Source organism: Melanotaenia boesemani, chromosome 3, assembly GCF_017639745.1.
Source record: "Melanotaenia boesemani isolate fMelBoe1 chromosome 3, fMelBoe1.pri, whole genome shotgun sequence".
In the NCBI taxonomy this organism is placed as follows: Eukaryota; Metazoa; Chordata; class Actinopteri; order Atheriniformes; family Melanotaeniidae; genus Melanotaenia; species Melanotaenia boesemani.
Genome location: NC_055684.1, coordinates 29,696,512 through 29,710,259, shown reverse-complemented (window position 1 = coordinate 29,710,259; position 13,748 = coordinate 29,696,512). Strand labels below are relative to the sequence as shown.

The following is a 13,748-nucleotide window of genomic DNA, read 5'->3' as shown; positions in this document are numbered from 1 at the left end:
GAGTCATCCTATCCAGGGCACTACTCAATCTCACAGTCAACACATATGTAAACAGCACACATTTACACTTACATTCACACCCACAGACACATTTCCACTTCACCCAAGTTTAATGTGTTTGTACTTTAGAGCAGCTGGAGCACCCACAGGGAAATCACACACACATGGGTCGAAAGCCATACTTTGGTTTTAATCTTCAAGAGACGTGTCCAGATCACCAGCCAGTTGTTGAAAGCTATTTCATTTTCTGCAACAATGGAAAAACAAGGCTGATTGTAGCTACTTGTTCATTTCCATGTTTGCCTGCAGAGAAACTCTGTCTACAGCAAAAATTGCAGGTAGAATTACCGATCAGGAGCCAGAATGTGCACTTTGTTTACTTCCTGGTGTTAAAGCATAGGCTCTACAACTCTAAAACTAAGCTCTAAAACTCAGCTAGTTCACGCCTGTGTTGTTGAATGTTGGGCAGTGCATGTTCTAACTATTGTAACAGTTGTAACTAGGGGCTATTTAGTATTTTTCAAAATGTAAAAATAGCAGTGCATGTTAAAATAATTTCTGCAAATGACAAAGGAACAATAAATCTGCATTTGCCTTGTATGACATGCAGGATAAAGCTCTAATTATCCAATTTTGCTTCATGTTTGCTAACTGTGTGTGTGTGTGTACTGTGAACCTGCTTGCGTATCTTAGTGGCTGGCATACTTACAGCACTGAATGGTACATTCTAACCAACAGCAGCCTGAGATTGCTGTGGAAACAATCTGCGTGTTGAAGATGCCTGGTGAGCCATCCTCATTAAAAGAGATGAGACATCAGTGGTTTGTACTGTGGAGCCTGGATAAATGCTTCATGGGAGCAAATATTGATTCTATTCATTCTCTCCCAGTGGGAGGAATGTTGTAGATCCACGTGGTTGAACATTTACTCTGATTAATGATCAAAGTCAGAAGCCATAAAGATTTTTACTGACTTGTTAAAAGTGGAGGTTATTGTTTTCATGCACAAATCTTAAAAATACATTAATGCATTTATTGGTTTGAGCCTGGTAAACAGATGAAAAGACAAATTAAGTTTCTTCTAAGTTTGTTTACTCATTAACTATAGTCAACTATGATTTTTTAATTGCTTTGGGAAAGACCATATTTTGTGTGTGAAAGAGAAGAAAAAATTTAATCATACTCTCCCATTTTATTTGGAATCAAGATGTGAAAATTGGTTAGAATATGAAAGCAGTCTTGATGATTAATTTATTGTGGTTCAAACAAATCATCAAGTTGCACTGTGTTTATAATAATTCATATTAATTTCAGGCATTTATTGACTGCTTTCGTTGTAATTTCCAAAACAAAAAGATTTTGTGTAAAAGTATTAACTGCAGCTCATTTAAATGATGTCTGTTTAATTCAGTCAACCCATTTTTTTTTCCATTAGACAGTGAGCAGGAAAGTGTTTCATTTACTGCTTGTGCTACCACTGAGCTCTTCTTGCACCATATCTGTTTGTGAAACAACAAACGCATGCTTGGGAGATGAATAGTAGTGATTAAGGAACAGTGTCAACATCATCTCCTGCCGGCTCTCTGCTCCACATCCTAACAACTCCTAACAAGAAGGCAGTGAGTTCTTGAGAAAGACAGGATTCAGATATGTTTATTTGTGGATGTAGTGAAGCATGCATGTCCATGAGGACGTGTGGTTGAGAAGGATGGAAAAAGGGTTTATTCATACGCTTGCATGAATTCATGTCAGTCTGTGTGGGCGTGTGTGCCTGTGGGTATGCATGCATGTCATTGTTTAACTGTAGAAATCATGTTTTCCATGTCACCAAGTGTGCAAGAAATGAAACGGGCCACAGTACTGCGTGTGAGCTGCTCTATTAGATTAAGGCGGCAAATTGATTGTAAGCGTGCAGTTGTCTCCATTGGAAAGTGCTAGTGATTGCAGAGGCGGGCGAGCGTGCTGGCGTCTAATTTGATCACTCAGTCGCTAATGCAATCTGCATTACGGCAGCTTTTGCAGATTGGGATAATGTGCCAATAGGTTGAAAAAGAATGGAAAGGTGGTAGAAAGTTGGAAGGCTGGGATTACTAGCAGACTTGTGATCCATTTAAGTTAGTGACAGAGTCCTAAACTCTCAATTTACTCCTTGTTGCTGACTGTGCTCTCAGAAAACACCAGGAAAATCTTGAATGCAAATGCAGTGGCAGCAAGATCCCCTTTAGTTAAAACATTTTACTATAATTATAATAGAGCCAGATTAAGTGTAAAACTGCAATTTTTTATATGTTTTGTCAAGGGCAAATTTTCTGTCCTGTTGTAAAAACAGAAGGAAACATCTTCATATTGTTTAGTTTGAATCTTACAAATGGAGTAGTCATTAAACCTCCAGATTCCATTCGTGTAGCTTTTATCTATTTTTCTATCAAAATTTTGAAATTTTGCATGAATCAGTGACTGTTAGGATCTTAATATCTGAATGATTGATCGCCAGACAAATACAACCCCACATGCTTTTTGAGCAATGATTCTAAAGGATTTTCAAATCTCATAAATATTTTATTTACAATAGATTAAAAAACATTAAAAAAAGTACCAGTTATTAAATGTGAGACATTTTCCTATTGCACAAAAATGTATTTTGTTTACCACTACAAAGCTATAACGGTACTCTGTTCTGTTTAAGTTTTCTGTTCCACCATCTTATAGTCTGCCTAGCAACAACTTAAAACACGTTTGAAATGAGTTCATCAAATGAGTTAATCGTTCAAAAGTCCTAATTTTGAAACAAAATATTTTACTTAATCACACGGTCAAAAAACTGTCCTTTTCAATATATCTGGCTTTAGTCTGACTAATTACACCTCATCTATCAGCATCACAGTGATGTAGCATTGCCTCATTGTAAGCCCAAATTCAAAACAGTTTTCAACAGAAATTCTACATTATCAAATTATGCATTTTATCTGATACATTGAGAACCATAATGAAATTGTTAATCCTTGATGTTACCATTTTACCTTTTAACTGAATTGTTATTAAATGTAAAGGAATGAATTTAACTTTAATAGTAGCATCTTCTTTACACAACAATGTAAACGTGGGAACTGAAGAGATCAGCTGTTGGACCTATTGGAGAGGAATGTTGTCTCATTCTTTCTTTGTATAGGATTCTATCTGTTCAGGAGATCTGCGTCTTCTTACTTGTTTTTTATGTTTTATGATGCACTGAATATTTTCAACTGCAGACGGCATCCAGTATCCAAACTTTTTTGTAAACTTTATGACCAGTCCCACCTCCCTCTGTTTAACTGAGTCACTTCTCCCTTTTGACTGTGCATTTTATACACTGTATGCATCACCATGTCTGTCATGTCACATCTGCATTTGTATCCATCTTTGAGTAAACCATCCATCCATCTGCTTTCTATACCTGCTTATTCCAGTGCAGGGCTGTGGGGGGCCTGCAGTGAAAAAAATGAATATACAAGAAACCATGTATGAAAAGTCTGCTTTTTAAAAACACTGCTTGAAAACGTATATTTTGTGAAGCATGCAGTAAGATTCTTAATCCATTCTTTTTTTCGTTCTTTTGAGATAATGCACTGGAGGATAATTCCATCACAGCGAGAGTTAGACATGCATTGTGCGTATGGTTTGTACTGTCTCTGCTGTTGAATAGAGATTGACCTCTGAAAAGAAGAGCTACTTATCATACTAATAATAAGGGTCCTGCCTGTCCCCTGTCAACTTCCATTATCATCTGTCACACTCACTTTTGAACCCAAATGCCAAATTAGCATGCCTGAGACTCTGTCCCGCAGGCATCGCAGTGACAGCTCTCATACCTGGACTGCCTATGGATCTGTTATTCACACAGAGCAGCAGCTTCTATCATGGTTTATGCATCTCACTCTTCTCCGATCTGCATCAGACAGGGAACAAATAGTATACTGTAGGAAATGCGTGCCAGGGCTCCACATTAGCTTCACCGGGGCACTGTTTTCTGTTAGGTGCACCTCTACAAAATGTAGGTGCACTGAAATTTTTCACTGTGCTTTTAACGCTATGCTCCATTTTATCTATCTATCTATCTATCTATCTGGATCTATTAAAAAATATCTAATTAGAGGCTTTGTAATCAATCTCAATCTCATTTTAATAGCAAAACAATATTTGCCTTCAAAAGCAAGTAGACGCATTATGATCTAGAACATTATGATCTAGAACATGTTAGAAATGAAGCAGAACAACACTGAAGTACATTACATGCTGCATTTACTGACCCTTGGAGATCGGATGTTTATCCAAGGGAAGATCAGTTACCTTAAATATTTGTAAGCATTGGCTTGTAAAAACAGACAAATTTCAGGCACAGTCGCGAATGGTGATTATTCATGATTAATTCATATGTAAGCTGTGATTAATCTGATTAAAAAACTTTAATCATTTGACAGCCCGATTTTCTTTATATTTATTTATTTATGATTGCATAAGAGTCTTTTGCCACGGCACGCTGACATCTCTGTCTAGGAAGTGTGTTTTTCACCAACTAGTTCTTCTCCAAATTTTTGTGCAAGCCTCTGCAAAAATATTTTTCAGCTCTGCTTAAGTGTTTTAACATTTACTTTCAAGCTTTTGCAGGAAGTCTTGGAAATTGTTGTGGAATTGTGCCTCTGCTGCATGCTTCTATGTACCACTTTCACTCATGTTTGGAGCAAAGTGTAAAGCAGGAGGTCCACCTAAAGAAAACCCCCAGAAAAAAGAATATATTTGTCAAAGATTGCACAATAAAGAAAAAAAAATTACATATATGAATGAATTAATCTGCATTATCTCATGAATATAAAATTGTATTGTAGTGATAAACTAATATTGAGTCTTATGCATCAACCTCTCTAGCAGGTGATTTTGGACCATTAAATTACACCAGAGTGAAAGTGTTACATCTATTTTCCCAACTGCTTTACTCTGATCACAGATGCTGATTTAGATAACAGTCACAAACAGATGATTAACTGTCTTACCTGGGTCTGCCTCCTAGGTTTCTTCAGGTCCTGCTCAGGTCCCATGGTGATGCATGAGTCTAAAATGAAATTTGAAAGTTTAACATTGACAAATTAGCTCCTTTGGGTGAAAACTCAGCGAGACTCCACTGATTCTCATGACTAATTAACATGAATGTTAATCGCAGCTGTTAGAACATATATCTGAATATCAGGAGTGAAGATAGGCCATTAAGATGAAGCAGATGTAGGGGGTAGCAGAGTCCAGAACCTGTTGACAGCAGATACAGTTAGAAGAAAAAAAAAGGAGAAATGATAGCATGGGCTTATTTTAAACATATCAACTCATCAAGCTTTGACACTGTCCAGTTTACAGTCCAGTGTTTCACTATAAATATTGTCTTTGTAGACATATAATATGCACAATCACAAAAATATCAACATTGACCCTACAAACCAGCTCAACAAATCAATTTCTTTGTGTCAAAATTCTATTATTTAATAAATGTTTTTTTTACTATTACTGCACTTTAAATTCTTTTGTAATCGCATATTGTGATATACTCTATTGACATGTACTGTATTTTGTAGCTGTTTGTAGATGACTTAACTAATCTTTTAACCGTAACAATTTAACCAAATACCCTTTGAGGGATTTTTAATCAATGCACATTTTAACCCTTGTTTTTAGGAAGGCAGGTAAGGTTTTACAGGTGTAGCTTGCGTTAGCTTCTTAGCTACAGCCACTGACCCATTAACCCAAAACACTTTCTGTAGATTAGCAGCTAATCTGATCAGATTAGCAGCTAATCTGATCAGATTAGCTATGAAGGTGAAACTCAAAAAATCTGAATATCGTGCAAAACTTTTTCTCTTCAATAATTCGACTTAACAAGGTAAACTGATAAATTTTATAGACTCATTATATGCAAATTGAGATAGTTAGGATTTTGGTGATTATGGTTTACAGCTTATACAAAAACCCAAAAATCTAAATCTCAGAAAATTAGAATAGTGTGAAAAGGTTCAATGTTGTAGCTTCTAATTGCCACACTCTAATCAACTAATTAATCCAAAACACCTGCAACCAACGCCTGAGGATTTTAATGGTCTCTGTCTATTTCAGTAGAATTCCCAAACATGGGGGAAGGTTGCTGAGCTGACAGTTGTGTAGAAAACCATCATTGACACCCTCCAGAAGGAGGGAAAGCCTCAAAGGGTAATTGCAAAAGAAGTTGGATGCTTTCAAAGTGCTGAATCAAAGCACATCAATAAATAGTTGAGTGGAAGGGAAAAGTGTGGAAGAAAAGGGTACACAGCCAGCAGGGATGAGCGCAGCCTGGAGAGGACCGTCAGGAAAAGGCCACTCAAAAAGGAGTGGACCGAGGCTGGAGTTAGTGCTTCAAGAGCCACCACACACAGACAGATCCTGGGCATGGGCTTCAAATGTCGTATTCCTCTTCTTAAGCCGTTCCTGAACAAAAGAAGTCAGAAGCATCTTACCTGGATTAAAGAAAAAATTAACTGGTCTGTTGAGCAGTGGTCCAAAGTACTTGCTTCTGATGGGGCAAATGTTGCATCTCATTTTGAAATCAAGGTCCCAGAGTCTGGAGAGACAATAATCCAAGACACTTAAAGTGCAGCGTGAAGTTTCCACAGTCTGTGTTGATTTGGGGAGCTATGTCATCTACTGGTGTTGGTCCACTGTGCTTTAAGTCCAGAGTCAACGCAGCCGTCTACCAGGATATTTTAGAGCACTTCATGCTTCATTCAGCAGAAAAGCTTTTTGAAGATGATGACTTTATTTTCTAGCAGGACTTGGCACCTGCCCACTTCCAAAAGAACCAAAACCTGGTTCAGTGACCAAGGGATTTCTGACTACTTGATTATTTGATTGGCCAGCAAACTCTCCTGACCTGAACCCCCATAGAAAATCTGTGGGTCATTGTCAAGAGAAAATGAGACACATGGGACCAAGCAATGCAGAAGATTTGAGGCCGCTATTGAAGCATCCTGGTCTTCCATGACACCCCAGCAGTGCTGCAGGCCGATAACATCCATGCTACGCTACATTGAGGTAGTAAGTTCATATGCATGGCTGTACTCTGAAGATGGTCAACATTTCTGCAATCAGAATCCTTTTTTTAAAAAAAATTGATTTAATGTAACATTCTAATTATTTGAGATCATGATGTTTGGGTTTTCATAAGCTGTAAGACAATATCATCAAAATTATAATGACTAAATGCTTGAAATATGTCACTTTTCATATAAAGAGTCTATATATTAGTTTTCCTTTTTAAGTTGAATTACTGAAATAAAATAAGTTTTGCGTGATATTCTATTTTTTTTTTTTTTTAGTTTCACCTGTATACAGTGGTAACTCGCCAAATGGGGGTTCATCTTCTGTGGTCTCGCTGTTTTGTGGATTTTTCTTTTTTTCTTTTTTTTTTTGTATGCAGCACTGCATATTTAAGTTTATGTAAATCCTATTTAAACTATTCTACGTCCAAATTTTACTGTAGGAATCAGCCCACTGTGCTTGGTTTCATCAATGCGCTGTGTTTTGTGTCTTGTCAGAACGTAACCCCCCCCAATAAACGAGGGAGCACTGTATAATGAAATGTAGCTTTAACTATATTGAAACTTAAAGCGTCTAAATACAGATAGAAAATATGGTCAACACTCACTTTCGTTCACATTTTCATTAATGAGTGAAGAAGTCTCGGTGTAGCCTCTGGCTTTGGAGAGTCTGCTTGCCAACGCTGTGTAAGTTCTGGGTCGCTGAACTGTCAATAAAAAAAATCACTGTCCAATGGGAAATGACTTCTCAGAAGACCCTCCCACCCAAGAGGTTTGTGCCAGAAGCATCTTTGACTGACTGATTTGTTTTTCTTCAGCCATTCAGTTGTGGACTTGCTGGTGTGTTTTGGATCATTGTCCTGCTACAGAACCAAAGTTAGTTTGAGAGGTCGCTTACAGATGGCAGGACATTCTCCTTCAGGATTTTTTGGCAGACAGCAGAATTCATAATTCCATTTATCACAGCATATTTTATTACCATATTTTCTTTTTGGTATCATGTTTTTTTCTGAAATGCAGTGTTACTTTAACGCCAGATGTAATGAGACACACACACCTTCCAAAAAGTTCAACTTTTGTCCTGTCAGTCCAGAGTATTTCCCCAAAAGTCTTGAGGATCATCAAGGTGTTTTCTGGCAAAATTGAGACAAGCTTTAATGTTCTTTTTGCTTAGCAGTGGTTTTCGTCTTGGAACTCTGCCATGCAGGCCTTTTTTGCCCAGTCTCTTAGTTATGGTGGAGTCATGAACACTGACCTTAACTGAGGCAAGTGAGGTCTGCAGTTCTTTGGATGTTGTTGTGTGACCTCTTGGATGAGTTGTCGCTGCGGTCTTGGGGTAATTTTGGTCAGCTGGCCACTCCTGGGAAGGTTCACCATTGTTCCATGTTTTCACCATTTGTAGATAACGGCTCTCACTGTGGTTTGCTGGAGTTCCAAAGCTTTAGAAACGGCTTTAGAAACTTTTCCAGATTGATAGATCTCAATTACTTTCTTTCTCATTTGTTCCTGAATTTCTTTGGATCTCAGCATGATGTCCAGCTTTTGAGGATCTTTTGGTCTACTTCACTTTGTCATGCAGGTCATGTTTAAGTGATTGCTACATTGAGAACAGGTGTGGCAGTAATCAGACCTGGGTGTGGCTAGAGAAACTGAACTCAGGTGTAATAAACCACAGTTATGTTTTAACAGGGAGGTTCAACATTATTTCACACAGGGCCATGTAGGTTTGGATTTGACTAAAATTCAGATTTGTTTAATCTCAGACATTTAAGTATGACAACCATGCAAAAAAAAAAAAAAAAAAAAGAAATCAGGAAGGGGAAAAACACTTTTTCTGGAATCTGGAATGTATCTGGAATTAAATACAGTTTCTTCTACGGACTATGACGATTGCACATTGACAACTAAAAACCACGGACCTCATACAGGTTTGATTCTGTTTAAGCAGCGAAACTATCCATCACAAAAAACATTTTTTTTTATTTTTCTCATCTGTATAATGTAATGTTCAGTAAACATGTCACATTGCTTGGTAACACTAGCATGAGTTGTACATGATTTTGAATTAGCAACTGATGCGATAAAATTTCATTTAAGTATTATGTTAGGTTAAATGAAGCTAATATTTATCTAGTTTTTAACCAAATTATTATTTTTTTCCTCATGTAACGTTCAATGAATGCTTGTGAACTCGTCACTATGTGCTGTAAGACCAACCTGAGTTGTACATAATTACAATATAGCAAATGACATGGTTATCCTGCAGGCGGTGAAAAGTATTGGATGTATTTACTCCTTTCTTTGCAACTTTTCATGTTCTACTTTACAGACTGGTGAGCCATCCTCCACAATGACACTTTGGTCATTTTATTTTTCTTTAACCTAAAAACAGAAAAAATAAATAAAAAAAAAAAAAGATATGGCTGATATGGTTCATACATAATGTTTTATAGAAAGTGACAATATTAAGGGATCATTACGATTAATTAGTCATAGTGTTTAATACTGCGATTAATTGTAAAATCAAATAATTGTGACATCCCTAGTCTGACCGGGAGTAACAGAAAAGTTAAATAATGCAGAGATGGAAGATAACTTTATAATTATCCATGTTAAATTAAAAAATATATATATAAAAAAAAAAAAAGCTCATTTCTTTCATGAAGAAAAACCTGGGATAGTTGTAACAAGGTTAAATGTTTTAAATCAAGTCCATAATTGTTGCTTAACTATTATATTACTGAAACTTTATTTGCTCTTTAAAACTTTTTAATATAACATCACACAGTGGCTTTATAAACTTTTAGTATTTTTAATCCTGTAAAAACCCCATTCTTTTGTGCAGGTTTAATGGCCTGCCTTGCTATTGTCATGGTGGCGAACAGACTAATGCATTTAGGACCAAGATAAAACATTCAGCAGTGTCTACATATATTATATATGTATGCAGGAAAAAAGCACACTGACAGAAGTTTAGATATGAAAAAAGAAAAAATAGAATTGCAGATAATTTGTTGGATGTGTAACCAAACAGTCTGCACTCTGAAGCCCTGCATGCAATGTTAAAATGGTGTGTTCAGAGAAAAAATATTTGGTTTTTCAAACTCAGCTTAAGAAGACTGTCAAGGGATGCGTGATGCAAAAGCAGGCCATCAAAACAAAGGAAGTAATTAAATATGTTCGAAAGCACAGTTTTAACCCCCACAGGCACTGACAGTAATCACATGCATAAAAGTATTATATGTATTTAGATAATTATAACATAATTAAGAGATAATAATAGTATCTGATGTTGTTTAATAGCTATTGTAGATTCTCAGTCTAGTCCCCATTTGTTACAATGTAACACAACTTACAAAGAGAGCTTTCGTTTCTGACAAGATAATCAAAGCTGCGGCTTATCCTTCACCTTTAAGGGTTTTAGTTTCACTATCAAAGCTCAGGCATGTTGTGGTCAGCAGTATCATTGGCCTTGGGCTTTAGAGGCATTTTAAAGATTTTTTTTTTTTCTTTTTTTTTTTTTTTTTTTTTACAAAATAGGTTCAGAAAATGAGACATAGCAGACACCCGACAGCTTTGATATGTTACTCTACAGCCACAGGTGGATCTCTAAATGTTCATTTTTTTTCATTTGTTGCAGATTTTTCATGTTGGTCTACTGTAAAATCTGCCATATAATATCACTAAGTTCTTAAATCAACTGTTATTTGACTGTAGCAAGATAAGTCAGAATTCAATCAAATGTTTTCAGCTGAAAAGTTTTCAGGTAGATGTGATATTTTAACATTTAACATGCCACAGGTTATGGTTCATCAGGCTGTGACACATCTCCCATCGCCACCACCTCTAATTCCCCTCTTCCCTCGTTCATACTTCTTTTATACCTCGTTCATCTTCTGTTACCAATACCACTGTGTGAGCTCTGTATTGGCCTGTCTTCCTCTCCTACACCCACTCTAATTATATTGTCTGTCCATAGGGGCTGGGAATGATACTAGGAATGGGCGGAAAGGTTAATTTTAAACAGAAACAGTGCCAAAGAGTGAAGCTCAGTCAAACAGCCCTGTGAGTCCCCTGAGAGACAAATGATGTTTTGACATTTGATCACCTATAAAATAGGATTAGCTTGCCTGTACACACACTGGCAACATATACTATGTGTGAGGTGGCAATGAATCCAAATGGAGTAGTTTAAAGACGTCTGAACTGCAGTAGCCTTTCAGGAACACAAATGATTGAATGGAAGACATTTGATAAAACATGAATGAGTAAAACCTCCAGACTCACCATGTGTCTTGGGACCTGATACATTCTGCCCAAATACTCTAATCCCGAAAACTAATTAATTCTGGACCACTATCTTACACACATGACTATGTGAATTATTACTGAAGCATAATGGAGTTAAATTAATGTGGCGTTCAAGCATTCACCAGGCAGTAGTGGAGTTATATTTTACAGCTGATGAAATGCATCAAACAAACCTACCCTTTTGACTCTTCTTGCTTGTTCCTCTGAACTGAAGTGAAGACAGCCAACAGGGCAACTCAATTTATTAATGCCATTCAGTAAGCTGTCGCTCAGAGGAATGAGGCAGAGCCGGGCAGGATGTGAAATACCATAAACATTTTCATGGCACTGAATGGTTTGCTGAGCCAAATGGCAGTGTGATGGGATGCAACCAAGTGCAATGAAGAGTACCACGTGAGCTGAAGAGTGCATATTTTTATGTATACCACTAGACCGCCAAGCATCTTCCTCCTCACTGATCTTCAGTGTGTATATTTATGATTTCTTTTTTGTCTAATTTATTGCATGCACCTCACCTTTTAACTTCAAGCTTGAAGGAGCGAGTCCACTTTGCAGCAGGACACCAGTCAGCTGGGCTGCAATAGCAGAGAGAAATTAAAGAAAATATAAAGATGAGCATTGTAATTGTTGGCCAGGTCAGTCTGGTAAATAACATAGCTATGGTTAAAGAATAAATGAACAGTTTCACTATTTCTTGCATCTGTTTTAATATAATACCAATATGCCTAATTGTGTCATAATTTGTCTGGCATCAAACTTGTGTCAGAGTTCGTTGAGCCTATTTGCTAATATAGTCTATATGCAATGATACGAGCACAATAAAGCCCGGGCTTCTCTATTGGCCCATTTATCTCTGTTAGGTCTTTAAAAGCTAACAATTAGAATTTCAGTTTATGTGAGCAACTGCTTTTTACAAGTTGTTTCTTTATCAGTTTATTTTACATATTTTATTTATTTTTAATGGTGTGGTCAGGAATTGCGTTATGCTATGTCATAGATGGTTTTCTGGCATGTTAGAGTAGGAGCTTTAACTGAGCTGTAATGTAACCAAAACAACTGCAGTTGCATTATGTTAGAGTAAAACCCAGAAATGGCTGATATTACCAACAGCATTACAAAATGGACCTTAGTCCCAGGTGACTGGTCGGAGCTCGTCTGGTGGCATGAGGAGATGCTCACAACCAGGTGGTCATATGGTCCATTTCAGTTGTGTAATTCCAAGCGCCTGGGAGTTGGTGACATCATTTCCAGGCAACTGGCATTCCCACTGCACCAACTTGGAAAAATTGGACACCTCCAAAATAGCCCATTTGTGAGCATCTACAATTATGCCTATTAAAGCTAGAAAATAACAAAACCAAATGTAAAATGTGCATTATAAGAAGACCAGCCAATTTTGGAGATAATGATTAATAAACCACACATGTTGATGCATAATTTCAGGAACAACCTCCCCGTAACAATTGGTGCTGTTTACACTAGAAACTTAGTAGATACTAAAAACATAGAAAGAAATTCATTAAAGACAGCAATGAACTAGGGGTGACGCTAGGTGCAGCCATCTTTCAATCTGGAATCTCGGGGTCCCTTTCAACTTAGGAGCTCTCGGTTTGGATAAACAAGATGCCATCATTTCTGATAAAAAAAATCCTTTGGGAAACGAACTTTGAACTGGAACACACTAATAGTGTTGTGGCTAATGTGTATATTGTTATTGTTATTTTATATCATGCGTGTTTGCTTTATATTTTAGTACATTTTATGAGCCAGAAACTGATAAACTGATACTATTAGCTATAGAAAGAATGTAAATGTAGTACTCTGTGTAAGTGTGTGGGGACTAGCTTCTTTGCTTTTGAACCTCTCATAATTGGAGTTGCCATATCATAGTTTTCTTGGAGCCTTCACATATTAAGTAGGAAGCTGAATTTGTTCTTCACACTGTCTGAATAGGTGTGACATGTATGTTATATCCCTTCACACTGCATTTGACAGGATGCTCCTTGTTTGCTTTACATTAATGACATGACATAACAGCATCAGTCTGCCACTGCTGAAAACAGAATAATCTGCTCCTCCTTCATTCATCTTCCTCCTGTTGCCAGTGCTGTCTTAGCTTTGAGGGATGCGCTCATATAGATGTGCTGCCCCTGAGACTCGTTGGCACCGTATTGTTCTCCATATCTTCTGTTGGGGTAGATTTTTTTTTTTCCCTCCTTACTTGGCTGAAAATGAAGATAAATTGTTCCGCTTCTCTTTCTGGAGAAAAGGGAACAGATTTACATTTTCTTCTTTCTCTGATTCATTTGCATATATGCTAATTTTCTGTTTCTCTGCCCATGGGCAACTG

General features: G+C 37.1%; 1 protein-coding gene and 1 long non-coding RNA gene across 2 annotated transcripts in view; one reads left to right on the top strand and one right to left on the bottom strand.

Moving 5' to 3' along the window:
* tex264a (testis expressed 264, ER-phagy receptor a) overlaps window positions 1-13,748 on the top strand; it is a 92,997-nt gene that overhangs the window by 37,983 nt on the left and 41,266 nt on the right. The gene's annotated exons all lie outside the window — the stretch shown is intronic.
* Window positions 2,832-5,133, bottom strand: LOC121636551. Its single transcript, XR_006009746.1, has 3 exons — window positions 5,027-5,133; window positions 4,628-4,741; window positions 2,832-3,463 (listed from the first exon to the last, which is right to left on the bottom strand). It is a non-coding gene; the product is annotated as an uncharacterized LOC121636551 (long non-coding RNA).